The following is a 12,943-nucleotide window of genomic DNA, read 5'->3' as shown; positions in this document are numbered from 1 at the left end:
GACGTGATGCCCAGTGTGGCTGCACCCCATGGTATAAAATGAGAGGCAAAGGAAATGTGGTGCTCTATTACCTTCAAAGAGTTTGGAAATGCAAAAAAGTTCTCCTCAACAGAAATAGTTCTTTTGACACCATTCCTCTTCTAAATGTTTCCACTTGGTTTCAAGATGAATTCCAAGGAGAATTTCACAAAAGAAAAAGAAAGGCCATTCACTGAACACTTATTTCTTAAAAACCTGCAGCTGCTCTGTAATGTATTGCCATGTCGGCATCTGAAATAAAATTATAACAATTTTACACTATTTTTTTTAAGGAAAGCTTGTTTATTAGCACAGTCCTCCATCCACCTGCCTACAGCCCTGCTCTACTACATTATTTTCTGTTCCCTCGGAGTATTGTTTGCAATGATTTTGTAACTTGAGTAAAACCACTGGCTCCACAAATATTTATCAATGCCCTTTAATTATTTATACATTAAAAAATGTCCTTTTTTTTCATGTTGGGATTTTGAGAGAGCTTTTTTTTTCAGGAGAATGTCCATCTTCCCCATGATATATCAGGTACTTAAGCCACTTGAAATCTCCTATATGATCAGCTCCCAAGGTTTTTTTTTGGTTGTTGAGAGTTTGTCTGGCATGTAAGGCAGGGAAAATACGGATGAGGAGCCAGCCTGTGGTGCAAGGGATGTGAGGCAGATCCAACAGAACCTCAGAGGGCTGCAGCACTGAAGCCCCTGGTGCCAACAGGTGCCCTTGGTGTGTCCTCCACCTGCTGTTAAAACACAGAATCCCAGAATCACTTAGGTTGGAAAAGCTCTCCAAGATCGTGGATCCCCCCTGTGCCCCATCCCCACCTTGTCCCCCAGCCCAGAGCACTGAGTGCCACGGCCAGGCCTTCCTGGGACACCTCCAGGGGTGGAGACTTCAAACCTCCCTGGGCAGCCCCTGCCAAGGCCTGACCACCCTTTCCAGAAAGAAATTCCTCCTCCTGTCCAAGCTGAGCCTCCCCTGGCACAGCTGGAGGCCGTTCCCTCTCCTCCTGTCCCTTGTTCCCTGGTAGCAGAGCCCGACCCCCCCCCCCGGCTCCCCCTCCTGTCAGGGGGTTGCAGAGCCAGAAGGTCCCCCCTGAGCCTCCTTTTCTCCAGGCTGAGCCCCCCCCAGCTCCCTCAGCCCCTCCTGCTGCTCCAGCCCCTTCCCCAGCTCCGCTCTCTTCCCTGCACACGCTCCAGCCCCTCCATGTCTCCCTTCCATGAGGGCCCAGAACTGGACTTGGCACTCAAGGGGCTCTTTGCTCCATCTCCCCTCAGCAGCCATGACTTTGGCTCTGCCTGATGGCAACCACAGAGCTCAGGTCTCTCCAGAAACATCTTTAGCCCTCTTTAATCAGGAAAAGCATTTTCACGTGGGATCAAGTTGCTCATGGAAAAGTTCAGATCAGGTGTGGTGGAGGTGGTCAGGATCAGTAATAAGTGTCCCAGGGAGGTGGTGGGGTCACCATCTCTGGAACTGTTCCAAGGGCATCTGGATGTGGCCCTTGGGGATGGGATTTAGGGGTGATTGTGTTAGTTCCGGGTTGAGGGTGGGACTGGATGATTTTGAAGGTCTCCTTCAACATCGATGATTCTGTGATTTTGTGAAAAGGATATTTAAAACAACCCCAACAAATTTGCAGATATCAAAACTGGTTCCACTTATAAGCATTTTACCTTATCTCTAGTTTACATCCCTCCTCTCAACCCCCCCCCCCCCTTTTTCCAAGAGAACAAAACCCTGATCCATCCCAGATCAGGGAGTGCTGTGCTCACCCAGACATGGGGGTGTCAGCACCCCCACAAGCTCCTCTTTAGTGTGAGTCAGGCCAGGAAAAGTGGCTGCCCAAAGGTTCAAAGCTCATTAATCTTTCATACAGGGCAGTAAAACACAGATGAGCAGCAGATGTACCTGTTCTTGTTTCCTCTCACCCACTAAATCAACCCCCTGCTCTTTGGCATTCAGTTAGTATCAGGATTCAAACATAAAACCACCAAATCTTTAAGCAATCAAAGGTTTCCACTTAAAATACATGTTAGGCAGCAAACTTTCATGTGTTATAGCCAGCCACAAAACCAAGAGAGTCAGGATAAGGGCTCAGGGCAACCTCAGTGAGGTTTGGGATCAGGGTACAGCCACCAGGCCAACAGACAATTGAATCTGAGAGATAATTTCTCTCTAAATGATGGTACCATGGCAAGCACAGATCAGCTGCTCTATGATTCAGGCAGAAACAAAAGCAGACACAGTCATTCACCAGTGCTGGGCTCAGCTTTGCATCCAGAAGCACAAAGACTTACCTGGGGGTGGTGGGCAGGGCAGGGCAGCTCCTTCAGACTGGCTCAGAGCAGCCAGTGGGCTCAGGGAATCCCAGATTCCCCAGGGATGGTCCTCTCTCCTTGCTGAGCTGCAGAAGTGCAAAGGGGCTGGATTTGGCAGCTCTCACAGCCAGCTCTGCTCCCCCAGATCTCCCAGAGGGGTGTGGAAATACCTCATAGACTAAACTTCTCCCACTCTTTTTTGGTCAGAAGTTCCCATTTTGGCATCATCCTGCCACAGAGGGTTTCTCTGACCCCTTGTACATGAAGACAGACAGGATCAGTTCCTTCAAAAAAAATTCAGGCAAAATTTGAGGAGGTCATTGAGCTTTGCTTTTGTGAAACTTTTCTTTTTTTAATCAAACTTCTTAAGTGATGCCTTATACAAAAAGCTCATCCAACTCACAGAAAAAACCTGCTGGAGTCATTATTTTTGCCCATAAAGCAACTGTTGGGGGTTTTGTCTTCTCTGAGTTATGTCACTGAGAGACAAAAGCCTCCCCACTTCCCTGGGATCATCATTTGCAGACAATTTGCTCTGCCATGACACCTTCATCACCACCTAACTGGTGTGCCAGTGAGGTTGGGGTTTTAATGTGTTAACAAGTATGGTGTCTTACCAAACCTCTGCCTTTACTCATCTCACTGAGTCAGGGAGAGTTTACACAGCTCACAAGTGATTTTCCAGTAGCCCAGTAGGAGGCATTAGGAACTGATCCTCTCAGTGGCAGCATCTGGTGAGGGCTCAGTGGGCTCAGGGAGTGTAACCCTCCCCTGCCACCTTCCAGGTCATGGAAGAGCAAATGGCCATGAGCCTCTGGCCCCATTCTGAAAAAACTGTTTGCTCTGCAAAGGCTTAATCAAACATAAGGGACAAGTCACTGCTCCAGACTGAAGCACCTGTCTGATCAGTCACCTCTTCATGTCGTGGTACACTGGTAGAGAAACATAAAATCATAGAATCACAGGATGGTTTGGGTTGGAAGGGACCTGGAAGATCATCCAGTTCCAACCCCACTGCCATGGGCAGGGACACCTTCCACTAGACCAGGTTGCTCCAAGCCCTGTCCAGCCTGGCCTTGGACAATTCCAGGGATCCAGGGGCAGCCACAGCTTCCCTGGTCAACCTGTGCCAGGGCCTCACCACCCTCACAGCCAGGTATTCCTTCCCAATATCCCATCTAACCCTACTCTCTGTCACTTCAAAGCCATTTCCCCTTGTCCTGTCACTCCAGGCCCTTGCAAATAGTCTCTCTCCAGGTTTCTTGTCAGCTCCTTCAGGTCCTGGAAGGCCACAATCAGGTCACCCCAAAGCTTCTCTTCTCCAGTCTCAACAATCCCAGCTCTCCCAGCCTTTCCTCCCAGCAGAGCTGCTCCAGCCCTGGGATCCTCTTGGTGCCTCCTCTGGACTCTCTCCAGCAGCTCCATGTCCTTGCTGGGCTGTTCCTCAGGGCTGGAGGCAGCTCTGCAGGTCGGTTCTCACCTGAGGGGGCAGAGGGGCAGAATCTCCCCTCACCTCTGCCCACACTGTGGAATCAGCCCAGCACAGGGCCATTGGCCTTCTGAGCTCCAAGTGCAAATGGCCAGGTCATACATTGCCAGCACAGTTCCAAAGCTGCTTCCTTCCATGCACACACGTGTGACAGCACAGAACTTCAACAGGTGACACAGGAGCTGTTTTCCTTCCCATTCCACCCCATGAGTGGGTAGAATGGACTAAAATAATCATAAAACCTTGGCTTACAGCAGGTGCCAGGGACTTCTTGCTGGTGAGCAGAGGACGGCTTTACACTGGGAGAGACACTCACTGTTCTAGTGCAGGAGGCTGGGAAAGAGACATGGCAACTACAACCCCTGGAGCTGCTTCTTCTCCTCCTGGAGCAGGATTTTGGGTCCAGGGGTGATGGGACCCAGCCAGGAAGAAGCACTTGCTGAGTTTCTGCCATCAGCTCCATGTCTGGTTTGGAAACAAAAAATACAACCTGACAGGCCACACTTTAGGAGTCCCTGACCTTCATCCATGGCATGTTGCTAAGTCCTGCTGCCAGCTTTTGGGTCTGGGACTCACCCTGTGGGTGACTGTGGGGTGGGCCTGTCTGTAACCCAAAGAGGCTCTGGCACCTCCCAGGGGATTATCCCGGCGCGTTCCCGAGTCCCGCCCGCTGGCACCGCCGGGATCGAGTGTCTGCCAGGCTCTTGTGATGCTTCAGGAGCAGCAGACAAGGCTCCAACAGGCACCCTGAAGACACCATGCACCAAAATACCTGTGTTTTCAGCATGAGTCACTTAGAGAAGAGGTTGGTGCTGGTATTAGGAATAGTAACAGTCAGGGAATGGTCACTACGGGTAAAAAACAGACTGGTAAGAACAGGAGTGCAGAATACTAAGGACATACAGAACTGGTTGAACTCACTCTCTTCAGGTGCCTCTAATACACTACAGGCATTCCCAGGTCCTGTATATCCAGTATGTGCTGTCTCTCCTTGCTTTATTTTCCATGTACTGTACGATGTCTGGTGGGCATCCACTGAAGGGCCATTATTTCCCCTTCCTCTGGACTGAGTTCCTTCTCCAGCTTTATGTTTTCTCTAGTCCTGAGTACAAAACAACTTTCATTATCCACTATTTTTGTGAATCCCAAATTTGGAAATCTGGAAATCTTGCTGCACTACCCCAAACAAGGTCCTGTTCCCCCCTCTCATAACCTGGACAGTGCAAGACCTGAATAACTGCAACAGCTTTTCCCTGATCTCTCCTTTTTGATCAGGAGTCAAGCATTGCACAGTACCTGCTCCAAAGCAGGTGTCAGGGCAGTGCATTGCCACGTGACTTGGTATTCCCTTTGCTTCTGAAAATAACTCCTTAGCACATCCACTCATCAGAGCTACGGCTGCATCACATTACAGCTCGCCATGGCTTGGAGACAAACCTGTGCACACAAGCCTTTCCTCGTCCTGTGCCAGTCCTAGGGGGAAAGGATCCCAGTTTCTAGCAGAAATTCTTATTCCCTCCAAAGCACACGATGCTGGGGCTCCATACCACCAGATTTTATCTGACATCTGTACTTTGGGATCTATCACTTCTTTCTGGGACACTTTTTGCTCCGTGCTGGCAATGCTCCTCAACTCCTCGCCAGTTCAAACTTCAAACACACATCCTGTGCTGGGGCTGCTGGTTAAACACAGTCCCCAGGACCCACCCTTGGAGGTCTTCTCTGCCCTGGGCACATCCCTGCTGATCCCCTTCCCCTCTCCCAGTGCTGGGGATCAGGTGGAGGTGCCCAGCCGGGTGATACATCACCCCCTGCCACAGTCAGCACAGCTGGGTGACTCCACACCCAGATTTTGGCCACCCAGGTCTCCAAGGTCCTCCAAGAGCTACTTCCTCATTTGTCTCTGGATGAGCCACAGTGGCAATTGCCCTAAAACCAGCCCAGGGCTGACCAGAAGCTGAATGTAATTTTCTTTTTGTGATTTATGTGATTAAGAGCACACGGATGCCAGTACCCGGCCCACTTGAGTGGGATGCAACCAATATTAATCATTAAAATCCAGCAATACTTTAATGTTTATGGAAAAGTACTGGAGCCCACAGAAAGCCAAAATTCCTGCTCCATCACTGACTGCTGGGAATCACTGCAGTGATGTGCTGAAACTGTGATCTCCCTGGCCAGAGGGATCCTGGAAGAGAAGGCACCTGTTCTCTTTATTGCTTTGGAGCCTGTTGTGGAGGGGATTCTCTTTTGTTAAAATAAAATATGAAAAGAAAAGTAAGGAAAGGAGGGGGGAGGGGAAGGGAGGAGAGGAGAATGGAGTGGAGGGGAAGGGAAGGGAGGGGAGGGGAAAGTGAAGTGGGTTTCTGTGGTTGGGTTTTGGTAGTGGGGGGGGGCTACAGGGGTGGCTTCTGTTAGAACCTGCCAGAAGCTTCCCCTGTCCCGTGGAGCCAATGCCAGCCAGCTCCAGGATGGAATTCCTGCTGCTGGCCAAGGCTGAACACATCAGGAGTGACAGTAATGCCTCTGTGATAACATATTTAAGAACAGAAGGTTGTTGCACAGAAGAAATTCCAGCCAGGGAAGAGTAGAGTGGGAACATGGGAACAACAAAGTAGGCACCAAGGTCAGTGCAGAAGGAGGGGCAGGAGGTGCTCCAGGTGCTGGAGCTGTGCCCCTGCAGCCCATGGAGGACCATTGGGGTGCAGAGACCCCCCTGCAGCCCATGGAGGACCATCAGGGTGCAGAGACCCCCCTGCAGCCCTTGGAGGAGCCCATGCTGGAGCAGGTGGATGCATGAAGGAGGCTGTGACCCGTGGGAGGCCCAGGATGGAGCAGGTGGATGCATGAAGGAGGCTGTGACCCCATGGGAGGCCCAGGATGGAGCAGGGTCCTGGCAGGGACCTGCAGCCCCTGGAGAGGGAAGCCCAGGCTGGAGCAGTTTTTTCCCAGGTAGGACTTGTGGCCCCTGTGGGGGACCCACATCAGTACAGCTCATTCCTGAAGGACTGACCCCATGGAGGAGTGACCCACGGGACAGCAGGTTGGGAAGAGCTGCTGCCCAAGGGATGGACTCACACCTGAGGTCCATCAAGGACTGTCTCCTGTGGGAAGGACCCCACGGGAGCAGGGAAAGGGCTCCAACTCCTCTCCCTGAGCAGCAGCAGAAACAACAACTGACCACAACCCCCATTCCCGTCCCCCTGCACCATTGGGGGGAGGAGGGAGAACATGGAAGGAAGGAGGGGTGGGGCAAAGATATTTTTAAGATTGTTTTATTTCTCAGTCTTTGGCTCTTATACTGTTTGTAATAAATTAGCGAGGCAGTTCTCTCAGGCAGGGCAGGCAGGAGGGGCACAGCCACTTCCCAGGAAGAGGCAGAGAGGCTAAGAAGCATTAAAGTGAAAGGGAAATACACTGGTGGAGTCGCACCCTTTCACCCCCAAAAGAAGTCCAGCAGGAGATGGTGAAGCCCTAACCCTCCTGCCATCAGGCACTTGGAGCAAAACAAGTGGATGGGGGGGAGTGGAAACAGGTCCCTGATTGGAGAGGTAAAGGAATCTCCTCCCGACCCCCATCACCTCCCTGGGTGCCCTTAAAGAACAGGTATGAGGCCCTGGACCCAGAGAGTCAGCTAGAGGACAGTCAAGAGGAAGATCTGTCTGGAGGGTCTCCCAGTTGCACCCTGTCTACCAGATGAGTTACAACCACAGCTATAAAGAAAAAAAGAAGGGTAGTTGTAGTCAGTGACTCCCTTCTAAGGGGAACTGAGGGCCCTAAATGCCAACTGGACCCATCCCACAGGGAGGTCTGCTGCCTTCCTGGGGCCTGAGTGAGGGATATTAATATCCCTGAGCTAATTCGGACCTCAGATTATTATCCATGAGGAAGTGGCTGGGGAAGTCAGTGTGGGTTTCTGCTCCCATGAGAAAAGTCAACCCCACCCGTGGGATTGTCTTTGCTCGGGGACCAGGGTGTAGCTGGTGGGTAATGAGGGAAGATGGGGAGACCCGGTGTGTGCCTCAAGGAGATTTAGCCATGGGGGAAAGATGACCTGTGTTCTGAGCTGTGTGTTGCAGGGAGTAAAGTCGCAGGACAATGAAGAGCAAATTCTGTGAGGAGCAAGGACAGTGTGACAGTGACCCCAGCCAGGCTGGTGATGGTGCCCAGCCATCAAGTACCTCTCCTGCCCTGAGCACCCATTCCAATGGAATGGACCCCAAGACCTGGAGGGGTGGAAGAAGGCCATTAAACGAGATCTATGCTAGTGTGGGAGATAATCAGATGTGGGATCTGAGTATGACATAAATGGTATGGAATAAGGGGTGGAGATTGTATTGGGTCTGGCTGAGCTGGAGTTCATTTCCCCACAGCAGCCCTCCCAGGGCTGTGCTTTGCATTGGCAGCTGGAAGGATGTTGAGAACACACCAGTGTTTTGGCCACTGCTGAGCACAGCACCAACACTGAGACATTCCTTCCTCAGCTGAGGGCAAGATCCTGGGAGGGGACCTGAGCAGACCAGCTGACCCAAACTGACCAAAGGGACGTTCCAGACCATGGGAGGTCAGCTCAGATATAAAAACTGAGGCACAGAGCAGGAAGGGGGGCATTTGTTATCTAATGGCTGCCTGGTGAGGAACTGTCCCGTGTACCCAAGTCCTGCTCCTCGGGAGTGGCCAACCATGGCTGCTCATGGGAAGTAGAGAACAAACCCTGCTGTCTTTCGCTTCTGCGTGGGCAAGATTCACTTTAATTTTTTGCTTTAAAGAAACTGCCTTATCCCAACCCACGAATTGTGTTTTTCCACCTTACTCTCTCCCCTGTCCTGCTGGGGAGTCACAGAGCAGCTGGGTGGGCACCTGGCATCCAGCCAAAGTCAACCCACCACAGAAGGCAAGGTAAGGCAAGGCAAGGCAAGGCAAGGCAAGGGAAACTCACAGGATGTGGGGAAGGGGAATACAGGCTGGGCAGCAGGAACACAGGCAGATCATGTGCTGGGTGCTGCCTGGCAAACTCTAGGTCTTGCCAATTTGCTCAGGGTAATGGGACTGTGAAGGCTGAGACTGGCAGTAGCAGGCTCTGTCCCTTGTTCCCTGGGAGCAGAGCCCAACCCCCCCCAGCTCCCCCCTCCTGTCAGGAGGTTGCAGAGCCAGGAGGTCCCCCCTGAGCCTCCTTTTCTCCAGGCTGAGCCCCCCCAGTTCCCTCAGCCCCTCCTGCTGCTCCAGCCCCTTCCCCAGCTCCGTTCCCTTCCCTGCACACGCTCCAGCCCCTCCATGTCTTTCCTGTTGTGAGGGCCCCAAAACTGAATATGGTACAAAAAGTAAAATTAAAAAAAACTCTTCTGCGTTCTTGCATTGTTTTCTGCCTCCAGGCTTCTTTTTCTGGGGCTACATTTTCCTGAGGGATTGCGCTGCTGAAAAAGTAGAGATACAAAGAGCTTTTTTCCACACCTCTCAGCAAAATCCCAGCTAGGGGTGGGAAGGCACTCTGTGTGACATCCTTCCCTACACACATTGAGAAGTAGCCTCTGCAATTTCAGAAATAGACTTTAAACTTTTTCAATGAAGGAGGAAACACAGTTAAGTTCTGTTCTGCTTCAAAATGTCACAAAATCCCAGAATCATCGAGGTTGGAAAAGACCTTCAGGATCATCCAGTCCCACCTTCACCCAGCACCACCAGAATCATCCCTAATCCATATTCCCAAGGGCCACATCCAGATGCCTCTTGAACACTTCCAGAGATGGTGACTTCACCACCTCCTTGGGACACTTAATCCAATGCCTGACCACTGTTGCAAGCAAAAAAATCTCAATATTTAATCTGAGCCTCCCCTGGAGCAATTTAAGGATGTTTCCTCTCATCCTTTCACTGGAGAATATATTGTGTAGTAAACATGTTGCTTAGTAAATGTGTAAGTCATGTGAATCTGACTTTGATCAAACAACTACAAACATTTACATATTTTGGAGGACAGCTTGTGACACAGGTGGGTGTAGAGAAATGCTTGTTAAACTCTCAGAGAATGGAGAGATACAGATGATATTTTCTAAGAGGAATCCCCGAAGAGGCTTTTTTTGCAATTCTGATCTAGTCCAGTGAGCAACAATGAGGGAAAGGTGACCATTTTCTCAGCCTTAATAGGAAAGTTAGGTGGGACATCAGTGAAGATATAATGTGAAGGAGAAGGTGGGTTTGATAGCTGGCAGATATCAACATGATGGGGAAAAAAGAAGTTATCATTTTTCAAGTGGAATGGGCCACTCAGAAGCAAATAACCTCATCAAAGGAAGAAGGTGCAGTTACACTTTCATATTCCAATCAGTGCATTCATACTTTGATTTCATTCCTGCAAGTATTTCTCACTTTCACAGGGAAGGTAAGGTGCAAGGAAGTTAACTGGATAATCTGTGATCAAAAATGGGTTTGGATGAACTGGTGTCAAAATTCAGCTTCTCTTAAACCTGGTGACAGAGTTATCCCTCCCAGATCAAACATCCTGAAAGGTACCATGCCCAGAAGAAACTGTGGCCACTGAAACAGTTCCAGGTGTTCTCAGGGATTCATCCTTTGTCTCTTTGAGATAAGGACTCCACAATTCCTTCCTGCTTTTATCCCTGGAGGTGTTTAGCAGATGTGTAGAGGTGGCTCCTCAGGACAGGGTTTAGTGGTGGGATTGGCAGTGTTTGCAGTTGGACTCAGTGATCTTAAGGGTCTTTTCCAAGCTAAATGATCCAAAATATTCAGTGGCAGGATGCCATCACCACGTGCAAGCCCATGGCTGGTGTGTTCTGAAGTGGGAGAATGTGCAGCAGCTCCTCCACATCTCATCTGGACTCTGCTGCCCTTGATTTGTGGTGGTGGCTGTGTCATCCCAACTCTGCACCTCGAGTAACCAGTGAGTTACTTTCCCAGGAGCTAAATTAATGAGCTAAACTCATTAAGATGAGTCTCAGCTGAGATTTGTTGCTCCCTCTCTGTGCTTTCTGCTTGGTAATGACAGGAACAACAAGCATCCCTCAGGATATTTGACATCAAACCTAAAACTTCCAATCTGCTTTCTGAACAAATTGCCAGCTTGAATTTTCAGCTCCCCAGATCATTTGTCAAGAGTATTTCCAGCCTCCTGAAGTCATCAAAGGATGCAGATAAACAGATTTATCTCCTTTAACGCTGATATTCTCACACTAAACAGAAGGCTATAAGCAAGTTTTATTACTTGGAAGGTGGGTGAAGAGATGTGGTGGCTGAAAGGTGGCCAGAAACACTTGGCTGGTGGTTGGTGCTGCCCTGGCAAAGCTACTGAACACTTTAATTTCTCTCCAATGAATTTCACTTCAAGTTTTCTTAGGAGAAAACCTCTTACACAATTTGTTGGCTCCAAAGTGCTCTCCTCCAAGGGACAACACAGCCTAGGTTGCCTTCTGGACCTGCTATTCCAAACCCTTTACTCTCAGCAACACAATGAAACTCCTAATATTCATCTTCCCTAGAAAACAAACAATTGACTAACCCAGTCTGCTTAGTTGCTTGGCCATGAAACTTGAAATCACTTCTTTTAAGCCTCAGCAGCCTGTTAAACTTGACAATCAATCATTCCAAAGTGCCAACAGCCACATCCTATGACATATATGGATCTGTAGGAAGGATGGCTCGAAGCCTTTCTAATTTTAGCTTGTTTCAATATACTGGAAGTTTCTAGCATCAATCATCCAAGGAAAATGCTTTGCATACCAAAGTGTCACCAAGTTAAAAAAAACAGTTTGTGTTTAACTGGGGTGCACTGGAATGATTGTGCATCCCCAGATTCCTAAGAAATGCCATGTATTGGGAGCACCGTGTTAACCAGCTGCAGTTGCTTTCTCCCAGTAAAATAGGAATGATATCAAAATGCAGACACTATGTTTCCAAACGCATTTAAGCCAACAGCCCACAAATTTGTTCTCCTGATTTTCATTCAGCTGTAGACAGAAAAGACTTAATTCTTTGCCCAGTCGCGCTAAATTACTGCAGAAAGTATTAAGCTTATGTAAGCAGAATTAACATCGTGGCTCAAATCACCGAGCAGCGGCTCCCAGTTTATCCTTTGCATACTCACAGCCTCCTTTTCCTCTGGCAGAAGGGATGAGCAGCACGTGCTGATCCCAAGGGATGCCCCAAGGAGCCGCTCTGGGAGTTGGACCATCCGCTGTCCGGCTGCTCCACCACACACTGAGCACCTCAATCACCAGCTAAAGGCCAGGGCAGAGAGTCACTCCCACATGGGAGGCTTAACATTCCTCACATTCCCTCCCAGCCTTTCCAGATTATACCCTTTGGAGAAAATGGTGGCTGTACTTCTGCCTTAACAACATCCGAATATACGAGGCGAGGCGTGGTGGGGTTTGTTTCACAGCCCAAAGCCTGTGGCCCTGCCTGATGTGCTGAGTGCCCTCTGGCTCTTTTTTGGGGGGGAAAAGTGGAGCCTGAGGTTCTTCAGCCATGGGAAGCTCAGGCAGCCCGTGGATACATCAAGAGTACCATGGACATGCCAGCTGTTGCACAACAAACACTGAATTTACCACACTTCCAGGGTGATTGACAGTTCTGTGTTCATATTGTCTACCACGCTCCCAAAAGTCCAGCCTGTTCCTCCAAACCACTGCAGCAATGACAGGCACCCTGATTTGGGACCATTTTCCCCAGGAAGAGGAGTCACCTGCAGGAACACAAGGAATGGTCAGATCAGTGGCTCACCCAACCTGGTATCAGCCTTTGAAATGGAAACGGGCAAAGCTATTTAGGGACAGCAAGGCTGCTGTGTTCAATCCCTCCTGCCCCCACAATTTATTGGATTAGGGATATTGGTGGCTGTAGGATCCACTTACAAGCCTCCTGTTCCTACCACTGCTCAATACCTTCCTGGGCTCATTGACATTTTCAGTCTCCCTAATATCCTGTGGCAACTAATTCCGGAATTTCCTGACTCCCCACACTCTCTCTTATCTCTTTTGAGCTGATCTACTAATTTCATTGTGTCTACTCATTTTTATTATGCTGTTGCAGGACTTCTTGACTCAAAGCTCTGCATTCATCCTGTGCACTGCCTTTACTATTTTTGTAACTT

Source organism: Chiroxiphia lanceolata, chromosome 2, assembly GCF_009829145.1.
Source record: "Chiroxiphia lanceolata isolate bChiLan1 chromosome 2, bChiLan1.pri, whole genome shotgun sequence".
NCBI lineage: Eukaryota > Metazoa > Chordata > Aves > Passeriformes > Pipridae > Chiroxiphia > Chiroxiphia lanceolata.
Note: the sequence above shows the minus strand (reverse complement) of the source record.